The following is a 10,055-nucleotide window of genomic DNA, read 5'->3' on the forward strand; positions in this document are numbered from 1 at the left end:
AAATATATATTTTTTAAACAATACTTTTGTGCTCCTCCCAAGTGTGCTCTCTTTTATTAATGCCCCCGCATTGCCTTCCACAGGCTTCTGTGATGAGATTTTTAATGTTTCTTGTGTCATGGACCCCTTTGGCAATCTAATGAAGACTATGGACCCCTTCTTTTAAACATACACAAAAATGAAATTTATCAGATTATAAAGGAAGCCAATTATAATAAAATATCATTACAAAATAGTAAAAGATAAAGTTGTGATGTTGTAATACAGGTGCATCTTTTTTTTTCAATGTTCCAAATGTGATCTACCAGCAGGTCAGTCTGACAACTATTATAATTTCAAAGCAGTGATGAGGGCGAATAATATTTTGAGACACCTGCAAGAACTGTAACTTCATATAGAAATCTCTGTAATTTCTCTTGGAAATAAAGCCATAGGCATTGCTAACACTACTGTGATATGTTGCCTATATTAATAGTTAAAGGAAATGCTAAATTTCAGTTGGAAGTTAATATAATTAAAGATTTAATTTTTTTCTCATCTAAGTTCATGTACTACCTGAATCAAAGTCAAGTTAACAACCCCTGCATTATAGCACCAAGTCTTTTTCTTTCTACTTCACTTTCTACTTCTTAGGTGTATATCACTATGTGTGGCATAGAATAGGGGTTCATCCAATGGATTTTGAAAAAGAATAAGAAAACCAGTGCACAAATACTAGGTATAAGTAATGATAATAATTATTGGGTGTTTACTGTGTGCCTGGCAGTATTTTAGGTTTTTAATATTTTTGACTCATTCCGTCCTCACACAACCCTCTGATGTAGGTATCTTATTATCCCCATTTCGTAGATGAAGAAACAAAGGCAAGACTTGTTAAGTAACTTGCACAAGGAAAGTAATGAAGCTGATATTCTAACCTAGACTATGTGTCTCTAGAACTCTCACTCTTGACCATGATTCTATGAAACCAAAAAGGTTTAGAGACATAAGATATTGTACATATTGTTTCTTGATCAAGAAAGATCAACCTCTGATGCACTGGAATGAATAATTATCAGTATTGAATACATTTGCTGAAAATAACCTTGATATCAATTTTTTCTTTTTCACTTGTACAGTGTCTTTCTGTCCTCCACTCACTGCTATCACTGTGAGATTGAGGTCTGAGTTTATTAAAATAAACCAAGTCCTAGACAGTGTTGCTCAGTGGATAGAGCATTGGCCTATGGACGAAAGGGCCCCGAATTCGATTCCAGTCAACGGCACATGTCCAGGTTGCAGGCTTGATTTCCAGCCGGGGAGGGGGGGTGCAGGAGGCAGCCGATCAATGGTTCTCATCATTGATGTTTCTTTCTCTCTCTCTGTTCTTCTCTGAAATCAATAAAAAGATATTTTTAAAAATAATAATCCAACAGCCTAGCTGGTGTGGCTCAGTGGTTGATCATCGACCCAGGAACCAGAGGTCACAATTCCTGGTGAAGGCACATGCCTGGGTTTCGGGCTCAATGTTTCTCTCTCATCCATGTTTCTATCTCTCTATCCCTGTCCCTTTCTTTCTCTCTAACAATCAATTTAAAAAGAAAACATTTAAAAAAGCCAATGAATGCTATATCAAAAAATAATGTTTAAGTCTTGCTTTGAGGAAACTGTAAGTTCTGAGAGAAATATAATCAATAAAAAAAAAAAAGAATGGCTTCCAAAGTAAAAATAGCAATAACCTTCCTAATAAATGTTTATGTGAAGGAACAATCTTAACATTTCTATTTGAAATGTAAAATAAAAAGTTTACACATTTTTGCCTCCTTTGTTTAAAAAGAAAAACATGAGGCCTATGGAATATTCACTGTGTAGTATGGTTGGGGTTTTTTTTTTGTAAAATAAGCCACTGATTTATGTGTGTGTTTATCTAGACTTAACTAGATGTAATAAGCATGGTAGTTAGAACCCCTGGGACAAGAAGAAACTTGACACTAATAACCCCGAGGAAGAAAAAACTACCTGAGACATTGAAAATGCCTAAATCTGAATTTGGGGGGGCTTACATCTGGAGACAGCTACCATGCCCATTTTTTCAAAGTGTGAGACAAGTTGTTTAATTTTAAACACACTCAGAAGAGAATTGAAATTGATTGAGCATCCTATCCACGCAACAATCATAAACAGTAATGCTAGTTAACCTCTTACACATGTGTAATTGAATCTCAAAGAGATTAAGTAGCTCTCTCACCATCCCCCAGCTTATAAAGGGCAGAACTGAGATTTGAAGCAGGTACAGGAGACTCAAATACCCATGTGTTTTCCAGTGCAACAAAGATAGCCAGATTGGCATCCTGGAAGCTCCAGAGTTTCAAGAAGCTACCGCAAGGGAAGTGGCGAGGGTGCGATGTGGTGGGCTCTGCATCCCCGTCCAGTCAGAGTTTTTCTGCTTTATAATCTACTTGAAGATAATGGTTCTACTTGTATATGTATTACACTCTGCTGCCTTCCCAGGTCTGATAATGAGAAATAAGGAGCTGAAATGGCACTGAAAATGCAATCGGTCTCTGTACACCTCATGCATCCTCACCTTCAAATTTGACTGCATTAAAAGCAAATCTAGCCCTGGCTGGTGAGCTCAGTTACAGGTTTCCCAGTCCCTGTGGGAGGCAACCCATCGGTGTGACTCTTACATCAATGTTTCTCTCTCCCTCCCTCCTCCCCCCTCCCACGCTATCCCCCCTCTCTCCCACACTCTCTAAAAATCAATGGGAAAATATCCCCCAAAATAAATAAATAAAAGAAAATTATCCTCACTCCTCAGGTGAGGATTAAAATAAACCTATGCTGAGAGTAATGAAAATTACTCTTTCATGGCAATGAAAAATAGATTAAAAAATCAGTCTCTACATATCTCATGCATTCCCTGCCCCCCCCCCAATTTAGTCTTGTGTTATTACCTCTTATCTTTGTGAACTTATTTTTCCCAAATAAATGTTTCCTTCATTTTCTGAGGAAAAAAGAGCATCACTATGTCAACATAAATCATGTCAACATAACTCGGTATTATGCCACTTCCATAATACTAGGTTTCCATTTCAAGGTTATAAGTTCATCTTCATTTCACCTTAATAATTGCTAAATACTACTGTCGCCGAAACCGGTTTGGCTCAGTGGATAGAGCGTCGGCCTGCGGACTGAAAGGTCCCAGGTTCGATTCCGGTCAAGGGCATGTACCTCGGTTGCGGGCACATCCCCAGTGGGGAGTGTGCAGGAGGCAGCTGGTCGATGTTTCTCTCTCATCGATGTTTCTAATTCTCTATCTCTCTCATTTCCTCTCTGTAAAAACTCAATAAAAAAAAATATGTTTAAAAAAAAAATAATTGCTAAATACTACTGTTAATCACAACAAATTAAGAGATCCAGGCCTTCCTTTTTATCTAGTTGTTTTTAAAAGATTCCTATTTCCAGGATAGGATTTTTGTTTGAAGGCTATAATTAGCAATTATTGTTTAGAAATTGATTTTTACATGGAAACACATTGTATAGCTAGAGGAAACTCAGATAGCATCTAATTTAAGCCTCTTTTTTACACCTGAGGAAACTGAACTCCACAATTTTAAGTCATTTGCCAAGATGACACAGGAGGTTAAGTATATATTGGGAGAGGATCTGTAGGGGTGAATGTGTATGGAAGAATTGTCTTTTAACTTACAAATACAGTGTTCTTTGGGATGTTTCGTGGACTTTGTACAAAAATACTCTCATCCACCTTACTCTACTCACAATTTTAATTCTGCTTGCACGCTAGTCAGTGGCACTAGTTCCTGGGAAACTCAACTATTATTCCCTGGTCGAACAATTTTTTTCTTCATATTCATGGCTTCCTCTCTCTTAACTTGAAGCTGTAGGAAGAGTTTCCCTTAAATCTGCAATGATTTGAAATTTGCTGTGAATCCATTAAAAGGCATTGCCATTCCATAGTCTCTGCAATTATTAGCACCCTAACAGTTTTTGGCATAGAAGCTTCTAACAATAACTAATACATCTGATTAGTTTGAGAAAGTCGCCACCTTCATGGTTTAGCTGAATAAGAGAGGTGGCCCAAATAGACCACAAAATGACTTAACAGCTGTTTTTTGATAGAACAATACAGGGCTTACATCTAGCCGGTAGGATAGTTTGTACTCTATGTGCCTGGAAGGAATTCCTTGAGATTATAAAAGCATTCAACAATAGAATTCATAATTCTGTAACCATTTTCCTTTTTTTTTTTTTTAAACACAAAGGCACTGTAAAGAGAGAGAATGATTGGAGGGTAGGACTTCTATTTTATATCAAGATAAATTAAGTTACTGTACTTTTGGTGTATCAGGATCAAATGAACACACACTGGCCAAGGAATTTCAACTTGGTGGGGCTCTCTTCAGAGAGCACTCTTTGAAGAGAGTTCTCCTAATAGGAGACAAATGCTTTTGGCTCTATTTCTACTTTTAAAATCTATTTTTTCCTCACGTTACACTTTGCAACAGACTTAGAAGAATGTCATTCTATGAATCAAGATTTGACTAGGTCGTTAACTCACAGTGTGAGTTTGAGAAAGTTATTTAATGTCTCTGGTCTGGAGTTTACTCAAATATAAAATTAAGGTTTGTATTTAGACCAGTGATTTTTGACCATAACAGAATCCCTGGGAGTTGAGGGTGGGTGATGTGTACTTTGGAATATCATATTTAACATTATAATTTTACTTTTGGAAAGCAAAAATAGTTATTTGTAGTTTTTACACTACAATGACTGAAAATAAAGTTCTTTGTCAGTAGATATATATATATATGTACGTATATCTACCCTCTATATATATGTATATATATATATACATATATATGTGTGTGTGTATATGTATGTATATACATATATATATATATATATGGAGATAGACAGTCTTCCACATATCAGTATTTTGAAGGCACATCTACCTAGAGAGATAGAAATGGAAGTCAGGGATAGGGTAGCCAATTGATGTTTCTCTCTCACATTGATGTTTCTCCCTCCCTCCCTCTCCCTTCCTCTCTAAAATCATAGAAGGTTCCTTAATTTTGGTTTGTCTGATGTTTTTCTAACAGTTGAGTGGGGTTATGGGTTTTGGGGAGGAAGACCACAGTAGGCAAGTGCCATTCTCATCACATCATATCCACGTGCTATCCACGTGATTGTCTCTGGTACTGCTAACTTAATCACCAGACAAATGTAAGCCAGTGATTTGACAGGCTTCTCCACTATAAAGTTACTGTTTCACCCCCTTTCGTACTACTTTTTGGAAGCAAGTCCCCAAATGTAGCCCACACTCAGGTGTGGTGATGGGTGATTGTGGTGGTGAATTAAGCTCTACTTCCTTGATGGGGGAGTATCTACGTAAATTATTTCTAATTTTTCTGTACAGGAGATCTTTCTCTTCTCCCTTATTTCTGTATTTATTTAATCGTTTATTAGTATGGATTCATAGATATTTATTTGATACTTTGAGCTATATTCAATACTATCTTCTTCATTTTGTTGTTCAAATTATTCCTGCTTTGGCCATTGGGAGACTATTTATGTATTCATTTATTTATTTATTTACTTACTTACTTATTCTTTGGGAGACCTTTTAGTTGGTTCCTCTGTCCCCTTGACAGGGCCCCATCATTGTGGAGCCTTTTCTTTTTTTCCTTTCTTTTAGCAATTCCTTACTTTCTCCTACTACAAGAAGTGCTATCTTGTATATTCCTTACCCTCGTCCTAGATCAACCATTTATCCAAGACGCTATGGTTCCCTTTATTTTGACAGAGAAACCAAGATGTGGGAGCTGGGTGTGCTCACTGCTTCTGAGGTGTCATTGTTTCTGGACAGAGCTGGGAAATGTGTATGTATATTGACACATGCACACACACAAACCTATAATTATTGCTGCCTATCAATTTCTACCTAGGTTAAACTAAACATGAGTTTATGCTGAGGTCTCCGCCTCTAATCCTTTTTGTTTGTTTGTTTTCTAATGAGAGTAGTCATACTCTTTTCAATCTACCTCACTATTTCCTGAGCACTTACGCCAAGGGGCCCCAGTTGGTGCTGTTCAGACAATTACTTATATGTTTACCAAGTGTCACCACATTTTCATGAGAAAGAACTAATTTTATTTTCACAGGGACTGTGAAATGTTAGGGAGGAGAGAGATGATGAGAAACTTTGTTGCCCATTCCAGGAAACGCTGGTGAGAGAAAGAGGCAATGGGAGTAGCCAAGGAATTGAAGCTCTGCTTGTCCTTGATGCCTCCTCTTTAGCAGAGTTCACTCTCCAGACTGGGGACTTCCTCTATTTAAATGTGAGCGCCCTTCATAAGGGGCATGAATCAGGTTTCTCCCTTCACTGGCTTACAGAAAATCGTCATATCAATTCTATTTTTATAATTCTAATTATGTTGCTTATATACTCAATTAAAGCAGGGTCCCTTTTTTCTCATTAGAAGCTACTTTCCATTTCTTAGAAATCTTTAAATTTACTAAAGTGTCAGCAGAAGAAGGGGAACAGAATGCATTGTGAACAGAGAAAATGAATTCACCATGAAACTCCCAAGCAGAGTTGGGGAACCTGTTTTATTCTGGGCTCAGTGTTTCCTGACATTGTGAATTCAGGATTATTTCAGAGAAAATGATGGCATATAACAAGTAGCTTGGAAAACCATGAATCTGGAAGACTTCTTATGTGCCTAAGCTGCTGACTCCTGTTTCAAACAATACTACGATAGAACTTTTTGGAAAATTAATAAATATCCCTAATTTTTCAGGTAAAAGCCTTGCAAAACCAGAATCTTTTCTACTTTCTTATTTCATTTCTTTGTATTCCTGGCCATCCTCCCTGCTCTTTAGTCATACTAATTTCAGCATTATTTTATGAACTTTTCTGCACTTTCTTTTAAAAAATATATATATCTTATTGATTTTTTACAGAGAGGAAGGGAGAGGTATAGAGAGTAGGAACATCCACGAGAGAAACATTCATCAGCTGCCCCCTGTACACCTCCTACTGGGGATGTGCCCATAAGCAAGGTACATGCCCTTGACCAGAATTGAACCTGGGACCTTTCAGTCCACAGGCCGATACTAGTCTATCTACTGAACCAAACCGGTTAGGGCTGCACTTTCTTAATATGTTTGGAATGCTTTCCCCCATTCCCTCATCAAAGGCTTACACATTCATCATTTTAACTCAGATGTCATCTCTGACATGAAAATATCCCCCAATTTTCCCAGATAGAAAAAATTACCCATAGTGCATATGCTTGTCTACCCTACTAGCTAATATCTAATTCATCTGTGCATCTCTAAAGCTTAATAAAGAATAGACATTCAATAAATTTTTGTTGAATTGATTAACAAAGGACTTAACATATTTATACATAAAGTTGCTGCGATGCTGCTTGGTGGATATCTGAGCTTCCTCCTGGGTAAATGTACAGAGTATTTAGAGGAAAAGATGCACTGAAGTGGCAACCACACCTCCTAGTTTCTCCAATCTCAGCTCGGCCTTAGAAAAGTCCCTTCAACTTTCTGGGCCTATTTCTTTACACAACTAGAAGATTCTACGAGATCAATTATTCTCAGTCTGGAATAAAATTATAGGCTCAAATATTTTGTGTCAGATAAATCTTTGTGATCCTCTGAGAAGATGATTGCTAATCCTATGAAATATGATTTCTGGGATCCTTACAACTTTCAAGTGTATTCTATCCATTGTCACACATTCTATTACTTCCATGTACGTTTACATTATTGCCATGACATGCCTTCTATTCATACTTGCAAATATACTCCAGAAACTTAGCTGCAATACTTTAATATTTCTACCTTTCCCATACATTAATAGCTTAAAGAGATCCTTTATTCATTCCGTCTAAAGCTTTTGCACTTAACCGAATGAACCAGCAGTTTATTCTGAGGACATCTCTTGTAGCTTAAAAAAAAGTAGGTTAGTAGTTTTCAAAATAAATATTATACTTTACCTTCAGGGCTTGTGATGAGAGAAGTATATAATGCTTAATAAAACAAAAAAACCTAACCCGCTCGTAGACCTAAAGAACAAGGAAAAACATGCTGAGTTTTTCCTTGGCAGACCCTCAGACTGAATTAGTAATTTTCTAGGCGTTCCTAAAGTACCTATCACATTCAACAGTATGTCTTAAGTTTTTGCCTCTCTTACTACTCTGTACCTCATAGAAGGGAAATTTATATTGTTTATTCTTGTATCCCCAGTCTCTTAAGGCATGATAGATCAATATTTGTTTGATAAACAAATAAGGGCCCTAGCAGGGTAGCTCAGTTGGTTAGAATGTTGTCCCCATATGCCAAGGGTGGCAGTTCCATCCCTGGTCAGGGATTATACAAGTATCAACCAATAAGTGAAATAACAAATCAATGTTTCTCAAGTCAATTAATAAAAAATAGATAAATAGTCCTGACAGGTGTTTCTCAGTGATTAGAGCATTAACCTGAGCACCTGGTTAATGTGCTTGATTCTGGTCAAGGGCTCATACCTGGGTTGCAATTTCTGCCCCAGCCCTGGATGGGGGATGTTCAGGAGGCAACCAATTGACATGTCTCTCTCACGTCGATGTTTATTACTCTCTCTCTCTTTCTCAAAAACTTAATAAAAACATATATTTTTTAAAAGATGCACATTGAGGTATATTATGGCACATTTCAAAACATCACAGATAGGAGATAAAGCTTCCAGAAACAATGATACATACAGGGCAATACACAAAGGTGTATGGGTCATATACAAAAGTAAGAATTTCATTAGACTTCTCAGGAATAGCATTGAATGGTAGAAGACAATCCACAATTCTAAGGAAAAGTGAATTCCAACTTAGAATTACAAACCCAAATTATCACATCGATCAAGTGAGGCGGTCAAATAAAGATATTTTCAGACATGCAAGATCTCAAGAAATATTTACCTCCTTTATCCCTTTTCTCGGGAAGCTACTAGAAGGTGTCCTGTACCCAAATGAGGAAGAAAAATAAGACATGGGATCCAGAACACAGGGGACAGACTCTCACAAAGAAGTAAGGAAAATTCCCAGGACGATGATGATGAAGGGAAATCCCAGAACAACAGCTGTGTCATTGGCTTAGTGAGCAACAGTTAAGATGGGAATGGAAGAAATATTTCTGAGAAAAACACATGCCTAAATAGATGTGTTACTTGATGAGCTTGAATGAATAAGATTTACAGTTTGGGCAGGACATTTGGGGAAAAATTAATAAGTATATAGAATGCTTAATAATTGAGACAATGATTAACACAGGGAAAAGTCTGATAAAAAGGAAATATGATCATAGTATATTACACAGACTCACCCTGAAAAGTCTTTTCAAATTCATAACATAAATTAAAAATTGGCCAGGCTGGTGTGGCTCACTGGTTGAGTGTGGACCTATGAACCAGGAGGTCATGGTTTGATCCCAGGTCAGGGCACATGCCTGGGTTGTGAACTCTGCCTTAGTGTGGGGCCTGCAGGAGGCAGCCCGTCAATGATTCTCTCTCATCGTTGATGTTTCTATCTCTCTCCTGCTCCCTTCCTCCCTGAAATCAATAAAAATATATTTTAAAAACTAAAAGTAAATAAAAATTGATTAACCCACAGCCGTGATGACAGTTTGGGGAAGATGGGGGAGTGAGTGTGGAGGGGAGGGGACAGAGTTGATCCAAGGCCAAAATAGGATCCTACACTTAGTGGGAAAGAGACCCTCACCCCCTAAACAAAGGACATTTCCCTCTGAGGCTGCTCAAGTCCTGAACACCCTCAGCCTGATAGAAGACATTAAAAGGTGGTCAGAGGAAATTGGAGGGGACTGGTGGAGCGGTCTCTAGGCAGCGAGATTGCAGTATTGTCCACCCCCACTCGCCAGCGCCCCGGGGAAAGGGGCAAGGGCTGCTACCCCCAGCCCCCGCCTTCGGACGGTGCTGCGCCCTGGCTTTTGCTTCCCGCAGGGACTCCGTGCCCGGGAAGTCGGCGGCTGCTGGGGGCAGGGGA

The sequence above is a fragment of the Myotis davidii genome, unplaced genomic scaffold (genome assembly GCF_000327345.1).
Source record: "Myotis davidii unplaced genomic scaffold, ASM32734v1 scaffold699, whole genome shotgun sequence".
NCBI classification, from domain to species: Eukaryota; Metazoa; Chordata; class Mammalia; order Chiroptera; family Vespertilionidae; genus Myotis; species Myotis davidii.